Below are 19,877 nucleotides of genomic sequence, written 5' to 3' on the forward strand. Positions count from 1 at the left end.
CTGTACTGTCTTTTTTCCACAGGTAGCATCAGGGTAGTTCTGTGATTTCATAAGTCATTAAAGGAGTTAGGGGGTTTGGCGGTAAATAGAATCGAAATGAGTGTAGGACAAGTCCACTGACTTTACAGAACCAGTGTCAGACATAATTACTTGCCATTTTAAGACTAGATTATATTCTTTCACGTATTCAAATATATAATGCATACACACGCATGTGCAGACAAGTACACAGATGTTTCCTATATGTGAGTATATGTGTCGAGTTTGAAATGTCTTAGTACGAGTTTGTTCTCAAACTTTTGCTAAGGGCAGAGAACCTATCATTAGTCAAGTCTGATGTAGAAGATGCTGATTTCCTCACCCTGTTTATGGAGTTTCTCTAATTTACTTTATGGAGATAGAAGGGATGTGCTTTATTAATCATTGTATGGGTCCTGTACATTCCCTTCTCCAAATAAGGAAATATCCAGCACGTTCATAGGTCTGATTTCTTACGTGGGTAATCTAACAGCACTGGTGCATGACATGGCTCATGTTAATATACAAAATGCCCTGAAGACAAGGTACTCTGCCAATGTCTATTATTAGTTTCAGAATACTTTCATTATAGCAAGATGTTTTTTTAATTCAAATTAATTGCTAAAAGATTAACAATTTATCCAGAATCTAAACAAAGAAATGGTTTAGAATAACCTTGTTAGTATTTCTTTCCTTAGAAACACCAATTCACCCAAATTGATACAGTTTATCAGAGAGGGAAACTTCTGACAAATTTCCATTACCAGCCTTTGAGTTGGTTTTTGAAATTCTGAAATTCTCTGTTACAATATTTTCTCAAAAAAAGACTATTTTTCCCCGATTAAGAGAACCTTACTTACAGCAACTAAGAAAAATATTTCAAAGACTCCCCCAATTTTATTTTTTTTTTCAAAATTAGCAGAAGGAAACAATTCAATTTGATTTCATTTCAATGTTCATCTGTGCCTGTGCATTTTACATATGATAAATGTAAAAATACAAAAGTATATGCCTGTGTTAAGTCAGATTAAAGGTATAGAACAGCAAATCCTTAGGAGAGAGTATAGGAACACGCAAACAGTTCTGCTTCTTCAGACTACATTCTGAAATGCAAGAATTTATTGCTCAGCGACCACCAAATATTTAATAAGCATGGATGACTTTTCTTCTAGGACATAATCTCTGTTTTTGAACATAGGCAAACTTTCAGCTTCTACAGTATCTTATAATGGAGCATTTCAAGAATAGCTATGCACTTTATGCCACTTGCAAGCTTTATTTCATGCTCCCAACACTTTTTTCATTTGAAACAATGAATAATTGCCTATCTGCCTCCTCAGCAGCTCTCATCATATCCAGCCATACATTTGTTTCCTAGGCTGAAAACCCCTTGAAAACTCTATTTATTGTTTCTTAAATAGAATCTGTTCTTTATCTTTTAATTTCAGTTCTTAAACACATTTGACAGTCCAATTTTTCATCCTGGTTTAGTCTGGGAAAAAATTTTGAAAATAAAAAAAAAAATAATTCTTTGGGGATGTGAAAATCATTTTCTGTCCAGCTCCAACTTTCAATTCCATTTTACTATCAAGAACAAAGCATAAAAAATCCACAAACATGTATAATACATCTGGAAACTGGTACTTCAACATGCAGAGACTTAGACAATGAAATAAATTTACTATCCCTAACTTCCTCAGGTATTTGTTGCCACACAACCTTCTTTATTTTATTTTCATTAAATGTATTTACCATTAATAATTATTACCATCTGTTCCAGTTGGTCTCCAATTTGTAGTGCTATAAATTTGAAGTAGCTTTGCAGAAATCAGTATGATTTTTGCTTTAGATGATAAACTTGGCTATATTCTACTGTTTTCATTCATGCCTGCTGGAACTTTATAAACAGCAAAGTCTGTACAAAAGAATTGGTATAGCCTCAGAAGTCAAGTCACTATCATGAGTCACAGAGTTTCCAAAGGGCATTAACATTTATGGACACCCAAATTAAAAAATGCAATTTTAGGAAATATTTAGCACATCTTCAGAAGATGCTGTCATTTTCAAATGGTTTATATGCACATGTTGAAGAAAACCGATAATAATTTTTGAAAATCAAATAGTCTTATGCATTGATTCTGCAAGCTTACCATTCTGGCCATACCAAAGACTTTAATGTTAGCAACCAATAGGATTCTAGATGAGTTATGTACCATCTGCATAAAAAGTAAAAGTTTTTATTTTTCTTTACTTTAGGATGAAGCAAAAAAAGTGAGATATCAAAGCCAATTGGTTGAAAGGGAATACCTACCAAAGGAAAATAAACTGGAAAAAGGGATCGTACATGCTTTCTCCTGATATCTTCAAACCAAGGATATGTGCTTCTCCAGAAGCTATGTTTCACTGATAGTAGCGCTTATATATATATATATATTTATATCAATAACTATGTTAATGTAATGATCATTGCTTTATAAAACATTACACAGGAAGAGACATTGACCCCTTTTGCCTTACCTTTTTTTTGTTTTTGAGGGCTTATCCATGGGATAAGCTGTCATGGGTATCTTCACAGAGTACAATGGATGCGTCTCAAATAAGGAGCCACAGACTGAATGACAAAAGCAAGAAAATGACATTTGAATTAAATGCACAAGAAAACTGGGGAAGAAACAAAAACATTCTGCATAGGAGTGGCACTGGATAAACCAAAGACATTATTCAGCTACTATTTTTTAGTTAAGCTTAATTCATCCACAGTTTATTTAAAAATATCTATTTTTTGTTGTTAATTTAGGACTACAATAGTTGCTGTCTAATGCATAAGATCTAAAATATCTAGTAATAAAATGCATTATGAGAGGTGTTAGTGATGGATGCAACTTTCCTGCCTTGCTAGATTTTAGTATTCAAGAGAAAGACCCACTCTGGAATTGTTAGTAAGACCGGCCAGCATACCAGAAAACAAACTGTGCCTGATATGTTTATATACTGGTTTCCCTCTACAAGATAAAGAATGTAATTTCCAGTAGTCCTACTAATCACCTGTCAAAAATTTTACTATTACTCTATAGCAAAAATGGAACCTATATTGCAGAAAAAAATAAAAAAAAAAATAATAGGCAGTTTAATGCGGAGATTGAGATAGTGATTTTACTGAATGAACTGTCAAGGAAGCCAATTAACTTTTTCACTGTGAAGTTTCAGAGAGAGCAGAAGACGTAGCTTAGCAAAATACTGGGGGAAAGTGTGTATTGTTAGAATGAGTATGCAAGGAATGCTTTCATTCTGTCTAGCATTTCAAACACAATTGCAATGTTCCAGTTACCCTCAACCATAACACTTGCTCTTTCTCAGAAGGACTCATCCTTTCCATTTGAAAAGCCTGTAATTTGAAAGTCAGCTTTTATAACTTTCTTCCAGATCGCACATCCAGGTTGGGACCTATTTGCTCTTCATCAAAACTCTAGAATGCAGATTTTCTTTTCTCTTTTATACACTTAATTCTTGCTCAAGTTCTGAAGCGGTCATACCTCAGTTCCTGAAAGTTTCTTTCTGATATTGAGAAATTGTCCCGGTTTCAGATGTGATAGTTAATTTTCTTCCTAGTGGCTGGTACAGTGCTGCATTTTGGATTTAGAATGAGAATAATGTTGGTAACACGGATGTTTTAGTTGTTGCTAAGTAGTGCTTAGTCTAAGTCAAGGACTTTTCAGGTTTCCCATGCTCTGCCAGCGAGCAGATGCAAAAGAAGCCAGGAAGGAGCGTAGCCAGGACAGCTGACCTGAACTAGCCAAAGGGATACTCCGTATCACATAACGTCATGCTGAGTATATAAACTGTGGGGAGTTGGCTGGGCCCCGCTGATCGCTGCCTGGGGAGTGGCTCGGCATCAGTCAGCAGGTGGTGAGCAACTGTATTGTCCATCATTTGTTTCTCTTGGGTTTTATTCCTCTTTTTCATTATAACTGTTACTATTATTATTACTATTGTTGTTGTTGTTATTATATTTTACTGTATCTCAATTATTAAACTGTTCTTGTCTCAACCCTCAAGTTTTACCTTTTTTCCAATTCTCCTCCCCATCCCACCTGGGAGCAGGGAGTGAGTGAGCAGCTTAGTTGCTGGCTGGGGTTAAACCATGACACAACTGAATTAGTTTTGTATTTATTTTTAAGGATTTAATCCTGACTATGGAAGTATTACAAAATAAAGCACAGTGGTATGTGTTTGGCAGTTTTAAAAGCTAAGGAGAGAGACTGGTGTTGTGGGGTTGAAGTGGGGGAAAGTGGCAGATAGATCAGTTAAGAGAGAACAGGACTGCAAAATGCTATGACCACAAAGACAAAACCTTATGCTTGATTCAGTGTACAGGAGGCGTGCAAACAAACGGACTGACAAAATTATCTTTGCTCTAGTCTTGCTGGTTGACATAGGGAGGAAAAAAGTTCCTTCTAATGTTACCTTGTCTGAGGAACCATCTTTGATTCCCGCTGATTTTTCACATCTGCAAGACAACAAAAAATCCAGTTGAGTTCCTGATGTGCAAAGCAGCAGGGTTTGTGATCAGCTTTCCTTTCACTCCCATCTTTGCCTGTATCCACCTACCTCTGTCTTACACTGAGTTTGCACGCCCCTTTTGTATTTTATGTGTGCTCCACCAGGAAAAAACAAAACAAAACAAGAGTCTAGTTCAGACAAGGTTCTTTGGTACATGGTTCAGCATGTCATAGCACTGACAACCATTATCACGTTAAAATCCCAATGACCTGTTGGAATGAGCCATGTACCCACCTCTCAAGACATAATGTACTGCATACGTTCAAATATCCATTTGATAAAATATGCAATATCACAATAAAACATGCCAATATGGATAACAATTAGAAATACTAGAGAACCTAAGAATTAAAGGTACTACTAGAAGCATGCCTTAGATTTAACTATTTTTTGGGGCGTTTTAGAATTCAGTGATACTCTATACATTTAGATTATATTTAATTTGATATTCACATGCATTAGTTTATCCATTAGTTCTTGTCTATATTAGCATATGCACACATATTTGTTTCAAAATCATAATATGCTGGGTGCTAGCATATGAGCATAAATTTGCTTTTTAATATAAAATATGGCTAAACTGTTTGATAGTAGCCTGAAATAATTAAAAGGCCAAATGAAATGGATGCCTGCAACCTCACTGTAAGACAGAGGTAGGTGGATACAGGCGAAGATGAGAGTGAAAGGAAAGCTGATCACAAAAACTAGAAGCAGTAAAGGCAGGTTAATGTGTCACTGTCTCTTCTCACAGCATCTCACTGGGGACAGCAACACAGCTACACCTTTCCTGTTTCCTGTCATGTTCAGAGAACTCTACAAAAGACTGGTATGCAGGCTGGAGTCAAGGCTTCAAGGCAGTGAATTTCATTTTACAGATACATCTTTTCTCAGTTCTTTTACAACTAAAAAAAAAGTGGGTGAGAGTGACATAATTTGGTTTGATCAAGTAGTTAAATGCTTTAAAAGGCTTCTTGCACATTTGTAACTTACTTATCAAAAATGATTGGAGGGGTGAGATGAGGACATGGTGGAAAGGTAAGCTGAGAGACAGATTACCTAATTCAATTTCACATCAAAGTGATTTCCAAACAGCAGCAATGGTTTATAAAAGCCCTTGCACAGACTGTGCAGCTGCCTGTACTGTTTCTTTTCCCACTTTCTTCTATCTCCTCTCATAAGGCTCCTTTCAAGTTTGTGTCTACTTTCAACTGGTCAAGAAATATTAGAACATCATAGAATTTCATCAGGATAATGTGCTGCATTCCTCATCTGCAAAGTAACCTCACTTATAAGTGCTGTATAATTATTATTATTGATAGTTTTGGCTCTAAATACTGCCTTATACTGATGACAAAAAAAATGAAAAAAAGATAAATTATTTAACACAAGGAAAGAAGTTAAAATCTAAGTAGTTGTAGAGCACAGGTAGCGTGCAAAAGTGTGAAAGACAAGGATGTATTTGCCACCTTCAATATTTAGTTAGTTAGTTATATTCTGGCAATTACAGCCAGGGGGTGATTAGATCAACTTTGTTAAATAAATATATTTTTAAGTCAGAAACTTAGACTGAGGAAAGAAGAAATAACTTGCATGTCAGGCTTTGAATTGCTCTCAATGATTAACATTTATAAGAGTTCATACTTTTGCCAGAGCTGTATCCATGGCTGCCATCCCAGACTGTATCACTGAAGCCTGAAGCTTGTGTAATATGCCAGATTTTGCTGAACTCAGAGTGCTCAGCCCTCTGTGCTACTGATCATGAAAACATACACTGGAAGCAAAATGACTAGAAACACTCTAGATTGGGGTCCATATTCTGTGATTTGGGACAGTTTCTGTGTGCTCTGTGTATGTGACAAAACCTCACAATATTCTAAAATTATACTAGATACCCAAATAACTGACAATCTATTCTCAAAATTATGAAATCTGGACTTCGCCTTAGGGCAAAAGACACGCTATTCAGCCTAATGAAAATGAAAGCAGCATGTCATAATGTGGACAAGTAAAGCATCGTTCAAATTTCATAAGGCCACCACTCTCTAAGCAGTCCCTTTTAGCCCTGTATAGCCCTAAAGAGAGCAGGCTATTTTCAAGGCCCCACTGGAATATTTTCTTCCACAGTACCTTCACAGAACACTCTGTAAATGCAGTAGATACGTTCTTTTGGAGTCTGCACCTATCCAAGTCATGGGTCATAACAGACTGTGAAAACCAGAACACTCCTGATAGAGATACTTTCATGCAAACGAACTTTGGGCTATTTACCAGCGTTCTAGCAGCATGGCCATTACAGCCACAGATCAGAGGAGCAAGAGTTTGTAGGGAAACACAGCTGGCACAGGTGACCACAACTGATCAAAGGGATATTCTACAACAAGTGATGTCACACTCAGCAATAAAAATCTCAGGGAAAGGAGGAAAAAGGGTGTTTCTCATGGTTATGACATTTGTATTCCCAAGTAAATGCTACAGGTCAAAAGACCCTGCTTTCCAGGATGGGGCTGGACACCTGCCAAAAGGAAGCAGTGAACAAATTCCTCTCTTTGTTTTGCTTGCCCACACACATTTTGCTTTTTCTATCAAAACATCACTATCTTCATCTATGACTCTTCTTGTCTTCCTTCTATTTTCATCCTATCTCCTGTAGAGAGGAGTGAGCAAGGGGTGGGGGTTTGGCTGGTAGCTGTGATCAACCCACCACAAAAGCTTAAAGATTATCCATACTAATCATGCTCACTGTGCTTTTGCTACATCTGTATTTTTTATATATATATAATATATATATATATATATATATATATAAATTGACATGCTCTTCCAAAAGCTAGCAGTTCTCAGTAGCATGGCTATCAAACTTAATAGCTCAGTAGTTGCCTATTTTTTACCCTGTGCATGTGACAATGGAATCTGGTATATGCAAACACAGTTTCTGATGGTTTTTTTTTTTAATTGGCTCAGCAGTTCTAAAGTAACTATATAAAAAATGCAGCAATCATAATATTTTGCTAAAGTTATACTTCATCCTATGGGTTTTGATAATGACAATGAGAACTGTAAAAATTTTATCTTTGTTTTAGACTGAAGCAATTTAACTATGTTAAAATGGAGCGCTGTTATATACAGACTTTTTAGGGAATTATTTGTTCCTTTAGAATTAATTTTACAGCACACTTTTTCCCCTACGCCAGCTTTCTGTCTGTTTGCATGGGAAATGAAAAAGATAGCTGTACTGCTCTAAGACATAAGTCTGCCTTCAATCCCAGTGCTATACATAAGCATGTCATATGTCTAAGTCAGAGAAATATAACTTGCTATCATATTGCTATAAAAAATAAAATCTTCTCCAACTTTTTGCACAGCATTTTTATGCTGTGTGAGAGAGTGCCATCAGGTTATAGCTTTGGCAGGCCTAAACAGTCCTGCCACACTGGCTGACGGCCACTGCATGAAATTCAGAAGCCTTCCGGCTAATGAGAGGAGAGTTCAATTGCTCATGTATAACCATGCTGATCTTGATCAGAATTCTAAATGTATATACATTTATTATCTATTTATCTTATATCTACTCAATGACTTCAGCAGTACAGAAGACCTAAAACTGAAACATGAATCTGTGTAAGGTTAGTAGAGAGTTTTATGTTTGTTCTTAGATTTTTTGTATCCTTTTCATTCTTTGAGTAACTTTTTTTTTCTCATTTTTCCCAGCTTTTGCTTCTTCCACTTCATATTTTTGCAAGTATTCTAAAATAAAGAAGGAGATATGCTCCTAGAGGTGATTTATAGACAGTTAAAATAATGAAGAAATTCTCAGTTATTTTAATATCTATCTGTATTCCCCCAAAATAATTATACCTATGCAGCTTTTACATATTTTTCCCCTAATAAGCTTTAAAATACCTTTACTTTAAGTTGATAAATCCATTATTTTATAAGACTTGCTAGAGTAAAACCACATACACTTCATTTGTAAGCATATCCCAAACAAAATCCATTTTAGAAATAAATAGCTTGGAGATGAGTTTACAATCTCTCTCATCAGAAACCATGTCATCTACAATGAGTAAATCTCAAAAAGAACAAGGTGGAAGCTCCTGAATATCTAATTTTTATTTTTTTTATGTATGTGGTTTTATTTGAATAGTAACGCCAAGTGAACAGAATTTGGGCACCCTGAGATGCCAAGGCTTCATGAAAATCCCATGCAGACAGTATTATAAATCTTTAAGAGTCAACATGTAGTCATCAAACTGAAGTGCACAGGACTGCCTTCTGGAGATCCCCAAAGCCCTCCACCTGCGACTGGCGGGGAACCCCAACTAGCTTCCTAGGTACTTAAAAACAGGCACAAATAAAGTTCCTAAATTAGGTAGGTTAGATCCCACCAACAAATAATATCTTCACACATGTTAATTTTCTTGATTGTTCACACAGCACAAATACCCAATGGCAAACAGAAAGCTGAGAAGTGTTTGTTGAAAACATTCAAACAGTACTTGACAACAAAGAGTACCTGTCTGGCTCATCACAGGTTGATCTGCCACAGGAAAGCTAACCTTGGAACAAATATTAAGAATGAGCCATTTGATCAAGTGTAGCTTGGAGGTGGATTTCATTTCAGGTAACTGCCTGTGACAATAATCATCTGTGCCTTATTTACCTCTAACCTTCTTTGGTCTGCAGACAATAAACAACCTAGACACATTTATCCAGGGTGATTCATGTTTTAAGCACACCTGTATGTTGGGTCTAGTTTTGCTGAATCTATTCAGTCATTCAAATTCACCTTTGTCTCTCAGACAAAAATACATATAACATGGGCTCCTGAAATATGTTGCTTCACTGTCCTCTACATTTCCCCTTAAACTTTTATTTTTGCCCTTCCTACTTATTGGCTCTTTCCCTCTTGTCCTCTAATATTCCTTACAGGACTCGATACTTAGATTAATTTTTTGCTTCGTTATTTGCCTGTGGACACTTCCCTTCCTTATCTTCTTTCCCATTTCTCAGTAACCTAGCTCCATTTTTTTCTTTTTAAACTTTCCTTTTGTTTTGCCACAACAGAGATGCCTGACCAGCTCCCTTCACTTCGGATTCCCTCTTCACCTTTTCACTAACCTTCCTCTTCCTTCTGCCTCTGCTTGCACCCTATCCTGCTCAACTAAAAATTTTGGGGAGGTTGGGGGTTTTGGGGGTTTTGGTTGGTTGGTTGGTTAATTTGGGAGGGTGGTGGTGGTGGTGGTGGTGTGCTTGACGTTCTTTTTTCGTTTGAGGAGAAGAAGAAATGAGGTATCTGCCTGTGATGTTTGGTCAATGCAGAAATTCTTCTTTTTCCTGTCCATTTCTCAATGGATTATTAAAAATAAAACCTTGTGTGTTGGGAAATGGAACAAACCTGGAAATAATTTGCACAATATATTAGCAGACTTTTTATTATCACACTGTCTCTGCTTACTAGGAGGAACATAACTGTTTATCTGGTGGGACCTATGTTGGGTCTTTCACACCATGGAACTTTTCAGAAATATGATAGGATATGTAGCCAGGTGGAAGAAAACCCTAACATGGGATGTCCTGCTGAATGTATGTTATAGGAATTAGACTGAACTGAGCAGTTCCTTGGTGTGACTGGAAGAGTATGGGCAATGATTAAGACTGGTTGCCAAATGGGTCCCAGTCGCACAATTAAACAGATGAGTTGCTGGAATTCCCTTATGTCATTCTTGCTGCTCCAGTCCATGGTATGAAAAACTGGATGTCCTGGCAGTAATTTCATTTCCTGCTCAGCTTAGCTTCCAAACTGAAAAAAATATATCTGAATTTTGGACTGAGACTGAGAAACCAAAATGCAATGCAATGCACTCAGGTGGATTCTTTGCCACCTCCCTTATCTACAGATAGAGAAGGCCAATTGGAAACTACAAGCTATCAATCTTCATTGCATCAGGGTGCATTTGAGCCAAATATTCATTTTTCTGCCCATCCGTTCCACTACTGAGGTTCAGGCAAAGTACAGTACTATGACGAACTGACTATAACAGCTGTGAAGCACAAAATCTTCTAAATAAACAAAGTATATATAAATACATGGCATATGTTGCCTTCTGTGCGGACTTCAGCTGGATACAGAAGGAAAAAATCAACTTGGCCCTAAAACTATTCTCTTTGTTTAAAATCAATTAATTCTAGATTTTCAATCAATCAGATTTTAATAGTCACAACAGGGACCAGAGCTTGGTAGGTAATGAAAGTTACTTGATGTATTCTGGAAAAGCTGCTGTTGAAAACTTGCTGTTATGAAGGGCAAGGCCAGAAATTTAAAACCAAAGAAAAACTCCACCTGAAAAACCAAACAAAAAAGAAAGAGGTAGAAATAACATAGAGTTATTCTTTCCATTTGACAAACTAGTCCTTCAGAGAAGAAAAAAAATCAAGGAGGTGGTCTCGTTCTATGTGTCAAGAAAAAGAAGGTTTGACTATTACCAGAGAAAAGAAATCGGGATAATTCTTATTCAGACTGTAAGTTTGATTGGCTATTTCCACTATAGGCTGTCACACCTGAGGTCCTGGAATGGAAGAGAAGGTATTGCTGAAAACACACAGACAACAAGGCAAAATAAAAAAGCTGGTGCTGAGCCATTTCCTTAAAGAAAAGACGATAGCCACGTGTCATGACTGATTAACCAGAGGGTTGTCTAATCATTGTCACAGTTACTCAGATAATCATTAAGCTTGATGCTCACATCAAACTGTGTTGGGGTGAGTGCTTGGAATTCCTTCACTAGACCATAAAAGGATTTAAGGTACCTTGTAAGTTAAAGTTTTGCTACCCTTCTTATCCCACAGAGTTTAGATGTATGTTGTGTGCCTTTCAGGAGGTTGTGACCTGTCATACAGTTGCCAAAGAGCTTTGTCTGAACAAAACCACTGTCTATGTAGCAGTAAGGACAAATACCAGAGAGAAAACAAAAGCAAACAAGCTGCCCACATACCTATCGTAGCCCAAAATGATCATCATTTTGTCATGGCCTTGAGAAGCCTTTCACAGTTCAGAGCTCCAACTTAATTTTTCTCCTTTGCTCTTCTCCCCACAGGAGTGTATCTCTTAAATCCACACAGAGGGGTAGTTTCCTTCCACTTTGTTCTTTGACTTTGGCTTTCTTTCACCAAAACATTTTATGGTCAGGCTGGAGAAGCTGGGACAATAATCAGAATTTTTAATGTGAGCATTTGCCCTTTATCATTCCTTTATCTTTGCTGGTGGGTGTCTATTTTGTACTTATTTTTTAGAAAAAGATCCACTCTTGATAGGAAACATTTTCAGCATATGTAGTAAGGTACTTTAATGGGTAGTTGCATTTCTGAAAAGACAGCATCTTTAGTTCTAATCTGAAACCTTGTAATTTTGTGAGCCACCTCTGGTCCTTGTTATCTCCATGTTATACTTGAATGCCCTCCACAACCACATTTCTGCTGCTTGTATAGTTATTTAGAAATGCCTGAGGGCAAGTTATGCTGTATCATCGCCTTTAGTAATTTAACTGAGACAAAATTTTTAATTCTTTTTCTAGGAGACACATATTTTAATTCAATGGTCATTCTCGTAACTTCTCTTGGAAGCCTCTACCTTTTAAAATTTTATCCAAACAGGTTCTATGTGTTCTGAAGCCTGCATGTTAGAAAGATATTACCTTTATTCAGACACAAGTGGGGTTATTGGATAATGGGATACATGTTTTTCAGTATACCTCTGCAAAACTGTATGGGAAATGAAGCAGATTAAACGTTTTACTCTAAATACCAGAGTCACTATGGAAGGGAAGAACATGGGTGGATTCTTCAGAAGCTTCTTGGAAACTGTGTACAAAAAGCAACTAAGCCAAACATGCTTATGTGGGAAAGATCCAAGAAGTTATAGCATGATTTTAAGAGAGCCATTAATCTGAAACAGCAAAACAATGTATTTGTATAATTTTCTATATATGGAGACATTTCCGACTGACAGTTCCTGGTTAACTCCATGCATTGGTATTCACATTGCACAAAAAACAGTGCCCACATATGGAGATAACCAGAAACAGTTACAGAAACAACCCTAGCTTAGATGTGGGGCTGCGACCAAAGCTTTCACACTGCACTTGGTAGTGCTAATCAGGAAGATTCAACTTTTCCAGCAGCTTTCTCCACCGTGGAGAATGACACTTATCTTATTTTGCATCAACTATATTTTGAAAATCTTGAGGAGCTCACACATCTCTAAAAAAAAAAAATTAAAAATAAAAAACCAAACAAAGGCAAAGAAGAAACATATGGAAAGATTCTAATGCAGTATAAGTATCAGACCATGGGAGTCCTTAAAGAAAATAAGTTTATGCCTACCATGACTGAGTTGTTAGGAAAGATTTTAATGGCTTACAACTTCAAGGGGTTTAGCATAACAAATCAGAAAGATGGAACTTATTTACTGATTGAATTCTGTGGGAAAAAACTGCAGAAATGTTATCCTTGGATGTGAAAGGTTAGCATTTGTACAAAGTACCCAGAAAACCCGGAGGGAATTCCAGCACAGGGAATACAAGCCATCTTATTTATGGTTTGGACTGAAAGAAACTTTGGAAAAGCACCCAGTAAATGTTCAGCATTCTTGCCTGTGCTCCTAAACAGCAAAACCAACCAAAGTCCTCAACATTAGTGACATTAAATAAATTCATAGTAACACCTGTTGTCTTTCATCTAACCACACTTCCCAGCAAGACATTATACTCAAAGCCACAATTTTCCTAGTCTCAAAGTCTCATCTCATTACAATTTTTTCATATGCATTGGATTTTGAACAAGCCCAGTTCATGAATAGGGAGCGTGAGATACTGAATAAGACACTGAACTGAATTTGGGAATAATTCAGACTGTGGCTCATTGCTATATGCCCAGTGGGGCTCAGACCAGTATCTGAGCATCTACGTGTTTAGATCATCAGATGGTAGCTTAACATTTCTTGACTCCCAAGACATTATTCACTGATTTGCACTGAAGCCTATAGTTGGGCTTCAGAAATATTTTGATTGCCTGGTGCAGAGCATGATCAGGTCCGAGGTGCTGTCAAGGTTAGTCTTCCAATGATAGAAAAGTAATGATGTGAGTCAGTTACATTCCTAGGATTTTTTTCTCCACGGTGTTTTACTGAAGTTATCTATGCACAGGTTAACCTTTCTTGAGATAGCTTAGGCTAAACAAGAGTGATCACACATCAAAACAATGTTCAAGCCACACAAAATCATGTGTGTTTCAAGTGTAATGTACCACTTCAAGCAAAAGGTTCCTACGTGTGTCCAGATGTCAGATAACAGGCAACACAAACAACGCCTCAAAGTAACATAGCACTGAAAACAAGCCCCAGATGTTGGGTAAAATTCATTCTATGCAACTTTGCATAGAATATTACTGTATAATAATAAGAACTTCCCCTGGAAGTGGCAGATTTTTTTTTCTATTGAATATAAAAGGAGTTTAAAGTGACTAGTTTAGACTTAGACAATTAATTTTAAGTGTCTAAACTAATGAAGGTAATTCTCATCCCCACATCATAGTCTTCAAAGAAAAATGGTCATAGATTGTGTTGCTATACATAGTTAGAATGATACCAGCAGAACACAAAAACTTAATTCTAAAAGGTGATTTTAGGAATTGGATCAAAACCTAAATTTTACATATCTACAGAGTTGCTAATATCAAAACCTTCTCATCACTATGGAAACAAATCCAGTGGGAAATGACTGCATATTTCTTTCACGTACCAGTGATTTCTAACAACATAACTTTAACAAGTCCTCAGCAAAAACACTCTGCAATATTTTTAATCTGATGTCACATTCAGAACGTCTGGTCAGTTTGTTCAAGGAAATATCTGTCTGCATACAAATAAATATGCTAAATATAGCATAGATTAACTTCATATAGATGTGGCTAAGGATAAACTATAAAGATACAAATGCAGAGAAAGAACTAAACAAGCTTACTAATATACCAATATAGTTGTTTAGAAAAAAAGTGCTATCGTACTCTCCCTAAAACAAAAGACACAAACCCAGTCTCATATATGGCTAAAAAAGGTGCATGAAAATATATGACCTATAGTAACCTGGAAAAGTAGCTGTGAATAAGTCCAGCCAAGAAGTGCTGTAATACAATTTACCACTACAACACAAATCATAGGAAAACCAGAACTAAAGCAGCTCTGTGTAAATTTTAGTGGTTGTGGCTATGTGACTGTGATAATCTGATTCTCATTTCTCATGAATTTCTTTACTGTAAACAAGGATCTAAGCAATTTACAAAACATGCACACAGAAGCACAAGCCATCTGCTCACTAATAGACTTACTTCAGCACCTTATCTGGTAACTTTCTATTACCCATTTTCTAGTTAACTCCAGACTGTATGTGAAATAATCTAATAATGTTTGACTATGTCTTCTCTTCAAGGTATATCTAATCTCGTATTTACCTATACTGACACTTGTTGCTACATCCAAAAGACACACAATTCCTGAAAATTATCAAATCCCAGTAGCAAATCTGGTTGCCTATTTTACCATCTTCTGCATTGCAATGGTCCTCCTAGTTATTTCACTTGTTGATCCTTTTAAACATTATGTCATTATGTCTTCTTTAAAAGTTGACTGAATTATGGCAAATGTAACACCACTATAAGACCATTGAACAATATTCCCATTCTGAGTTTCTAAGAGGTCACTTTCACTCTCCACCTAACAGAAGATAGATTCAGCATAAACTTTAGTTTTCTTTCATGGATCTGTGCTGGAAATATTGATATAAAAAATCAGTGTGATGATACTGAAATACACAGTTCAGATGGTTCATGCTTTTTCCTTTTGTTTCATATTTGTGAATAATGATATGGCCAATGTTAAATTTACAGCAGGAACTTTTCTAATGCCTACGCTGTACTCAGTCAGCCAGATTTTGGTATATAATATTGGATAATATTCTTGCTGACCTGAAAGGAAGCAGATATTCCTCCCTTGCAGTTCATGTTTATTAACTTATTGTTACCATAAGATATGGAGGGAGGAGGGTTAGAAAATTATGGATATTCAAAGAATGAGGTCCTAGTAAACTGATCTCTCACTATCGATTCTATAATTAAAATTTTCACATCAATACTTTCCTTAAAATAGCACAGAATTCAGCTAGCAACAACAGTATAGCCACAATCAGCATTTCCCTGCCTGTCAATAAACTTAATCCCTCACCATTTAACTGGCAGTATGGGAGATACTTATTTCTTGTTATGCTTCCAGCAGAAGAGTGTTACTCTGTAAAGAATTATTCATATATTTTTCTGGCTGAGTATTGGATTATTTTTAAATATATAACAAAGTTGCGATAAATCAGTAATTTAGTGTTGAAGTTAGTAAATAAGAAAAACTCAAACTTTCCCCAATAAATTAATGAGAGAGAGAAGGAAATAACAATACTAACAAAGATGAAAACTTGGAACAGAGAAAGCTTGTGTAGTGATGAGAAAAGCAAAAATAAAATAAAATAAAACAAAATAAAAATAAAAAAGACCAACTGAATAAATTAACCACAACACATGGTTTGATGCCAAAGATTCACCATGTATTTTCAGAGCGAATTCAGATGAAGCTTCTGCTGTCAGGGGATAAACCACTTTTTTTTCAGCAGAAGACTAAACAACATAATATGTTACTACAAATCCACAGCATTAATCACAAAAGAAAGATATCAAATATACAGAAGTTATAAAAACTTAATAAAAACAGGTAAAGAAAAAGCAATTTGGACAGTTTTCCAAAAGAAAATAGAAATGTAAGAAAACATTGTCTTATATCAAAAATGCACCTGGTAATTCATTTAGAAAAATATTGCGGAACAGTCTATTCTTAACTATATTCGGAAGTAGCTGCTGAGCATCTGTACCAATGACGTCCATTTCAATACGTACTTTCCTTGGGGACAGCAGAGCACAGAAAAACAATGCTGTGAGAGCTACAATATCTTCCCATTGCAATGCTAAGGTTTGATTGTTTGCTTGTTTTTAATAAAACTGCAGTAATTTCTTCCATTTTCTATGGGATCTCAGACTCTTGGCAGCAGATACAATATTAGCTCATAAGTAATCTGTCTTGTCTAGGTTTTGAGGAAGAATTTCTTAGAAGCATAACATAAAAAAACAGATTCCTTTTAAGAAAGGTCTATTTAGAAGCTGGTATTTGATTGAATGTAATTAATTTCATTTATTTGCATAGAGTTATGCATACCTTCACTGTATAAGACTTTGGAGTGTTTATTCACAGATGAAACATGTCAATATTCACCTGAAGCTACTTTGACAAGTCTGCCACTATCGTTTTAATCACCTGATGCCATGCTCTCTAAAATGAAGCTACCTGGCCAGGCCCTTTGGATCTGGCTTTGAAAATCGATGGAGAAATAGATGGAACAGGAAGGTACTCAGAGAATTTTCACTCTCCATACTTACCAGAAAGCATCTTAAGAAGAAACTAGTGTATAAAACAACCCATCTTCTAATTAAAGTTAAAGTGCATTCATAATATATGCTTAGAAGTATAAAAAGTCTGTTGGGTTTTACAAAATAACTATACAGTCCTGACAGACCTCCTTACAAAAGGAGAAGACAAACTTACATAAATTCTAATTAAAGTCTTGTTGGCATTAGAACTGAGTTATCCTGTTCATCAGAAAATGATTGGCCTCAAACAGGCAACACAATTTCTTGCACATAGTCTGTGAAAAAGGATGGCAGATACTGGTTTGCAAGTGCACTTACATGACATGCAAAGTTGCTAGACTAGAAAAATCTAACAGTCTTCCGGCAATAACTTTTGCTCTCCATTAGCAAGCAATGAGCTCCTAGAATGCGAGTTTCTATCACACGTTGCCTTTTATTTTCAGAATTGAGAAATGCATCAAATGAAAAAAAAAAAAAAGTAATTTATTTCTTTAAAAAAGAAATTAGTTAATTTAGTGTTCATGAGAGATGTCGGTGGTGGGTTGAAGTTGGCTGCCTGCCTGGCCACTGCCCAGCCACTCTCTCACTCCCTTTCCTCAACAGGACTGGTGGGAAAATAAGGTGGAAAAGCTTGTGGGTTGAGATAAAGATGAGAAGATGACTTACCTTTAACCATCATGGGCAAAACAGACTCAACTTGAAGAAAAATTAGTTTAATTTCTTGGCAATTAAAATAGATTTAGGTAGTGGGAGAAAAAAAAAAAAAAAGGAAAAGAAAAACGAAAAAATACTGTCTCTCCATCTACCCCTTCTTCCCCAGCTCAGCTTCACTCCTTCATTCCCAACTCCTCTGCCTCCTCCCCAGTCTCGATGGTACAACGTAGGTCTTTCCATGGGCTGCAGTCTTTTAGGATAAACCCGCTCCACCATAGCCTGTGGTTCCTTTGGGAAATATCTACCTGCCCCAGTGTAGGGTCTTCCATGGGCTGCAATGTGGATGTCTGCTCCACCGTGGTCGTCCACAGGTGCCGGGAAATACCTGCTCCACTGTGGTGTCTCCCACCGGCTGCAGGGGAATCTCTGCTCCAGTGCCTGGAGCACCTCCTGCCCCTCCTTCTGCTCTCACCTCGGTGCTCACAGGGCTCTTTCTCTCATGTTTTTTTCTCACATCCTGCAAGGCAGGATTTTGACCTTTTATAAACAGGTTTACCCGGAGGCCCCACCACCTCACAAGGCCGTGGGGCCTGGCTGTGGTGGCTGGAGCCTGCAGGAACTGGCTGTGCCCGGCCCAGGGCAGCCCCGGTCACTCCTCACAGGGGCCCTGCACTTGGCCAGTGTTACTGAACAGAGAAAACTGTGACTAGTCCGCACAGTGCGTGTGCTGCCGGAGGTTGCAGTGGAAACATTTCACTCTTAACCATCATTGTTCTTCAAGTTGATCCCAATGCTCACAAAATTTGAGAGACAATATTTTCCACCAACATTTACTTAGCTTTTAGCCTTTCAATTGATAAGACCAACAGGGATGTCAAATATTAACTGTGGCTATTTCAGCAATGCGATGGGGGGACAGGACCAGCGGCTCCCGCAGAAGCCCACAGACACCCAGCGGGAAGGAGCGACGTTCACGTGCTGCCATGCAGCCCTGCTCCTGGCGGGCAGCGGCTGCGTTTGCCCTGCTCCACATGCTGATCCACTGAGTCAGCCCGTGAGCCCGGCCTTGCTATTTTAAGACTCCATTGAGCGTGCAACGTGGGCATAAATAGAAACATGTCTGAAGATAAATAAATACAAAATAAATTGCTCATTTTAGCTCATTGCAAAAACTGCAGAAAATAAATGTCCTTCCAACATGAAAGTCAAGGCAGTTTTTTTGCCATTTTTAGATAGCAGTTCATCTGTTTCCTTTGAATTAAGGAGTATTTCTGTACTTCGAAAGCTCTGTAATCTGCATAAATTAGACTCTATTTTGTAGCTTTCCAGTATCTTAATAATTTTCCTCTTCTTTATTGATTTCAAATAATTTCCATTTTAATTCAAAATGGAAATTTCTGTCCAACTGATAAAATTCAAGTTTTCAATTTCTGTAAAAATTAGCAATTCTGTTTGCTTTCTGATGGCAGCAACAGATGAAGTACGCAGTCAGGGATTACACCTGATGTTGGCTTGCTTGAGGTTTCAGTCTCTACCCCGTATCAAACAGCTGTTTCTAACACAGCGTGAGCATGGCTGTAGCTGGAGATGTCTGGGGCACAATGGTGATCGGGACAAATATCTGATCTGCTGAGACCTCTGTGAGTGTTTTGGGAATGTATCCATTGGTGCAGTTTAAAGATATCTCTGGTTACAAAGTATAAGAACACTTTCAGGCCTTTAAAAACATAGAAAAATCGGTGCTTTATGGCAAAAAAATGTCAGCTTTGGAAGGGTTAAAGTGTTTGAATATTCAGTTATAAAGCTCTCACAGCTCCATTCTGTAGGTGTGGTAATTTATGAAAGCTGAAGCTCTTTTCCACAAAGAGCAGCAGCAGGATGGTACTCAAATTTAAAAGAAAGCAGTGTAAATTCTGACAGGCAAAATACAAGATACAACATTACAGGGAATTTGAAAGGCAGTACTAGACGTCAAGCAAGCAAATATTGATAGAATAGCAGCAGTGCAAGCTCTAAAGTAATTCTAGCTTTCCTTTGCCCAAAGGAGCAAGTTAAACAATTCAGCTAGAAATCCATCAGAAATACCCTTGCTTTGGTATCTCCAGGTATTTGTTCATTTAGCAACCCAA

General features: G+C 37.0%; 1 long non-coding RNA gene across 1 annotated transcript; it reads right to left on the reverse strand.

The window, feature by feature from the left end:
- Positions 1–2,536: 2,536 nt before the first annotated feature.
- On the reverse strand, positions 2,537–18,224 carry LOC114012371 (uncharacterized). Its single transcript, XR_003554766.2, has 3 exons — positions 18,054–18,224; positions 4,483–4,525; positions 2,537–2,629 (listed from the first exon to the last, which is right to left on the reverse strand). It is a non-coding gene; the product is annotated as an uncharacterized LOC114012371 (long non-coding RNA).
- Positions 18,225–19,877: the final 1,653 nt, after the last annotated feature.

The sequence above is a fragment of the Falco peregrinus genome, chromosome 7 (assembly GCF_023634155.1).
Source record: "Falco peregrinus isolate bFalPer1 chromosome 7, bFalPer1.pri, whole genome shotgun sequence".
Lineage (NCBI taxonomy): Eukaryota > Metazoa > Chordata > Aves > Falconiformes > Falconidae > Falco > Falco peregrinus.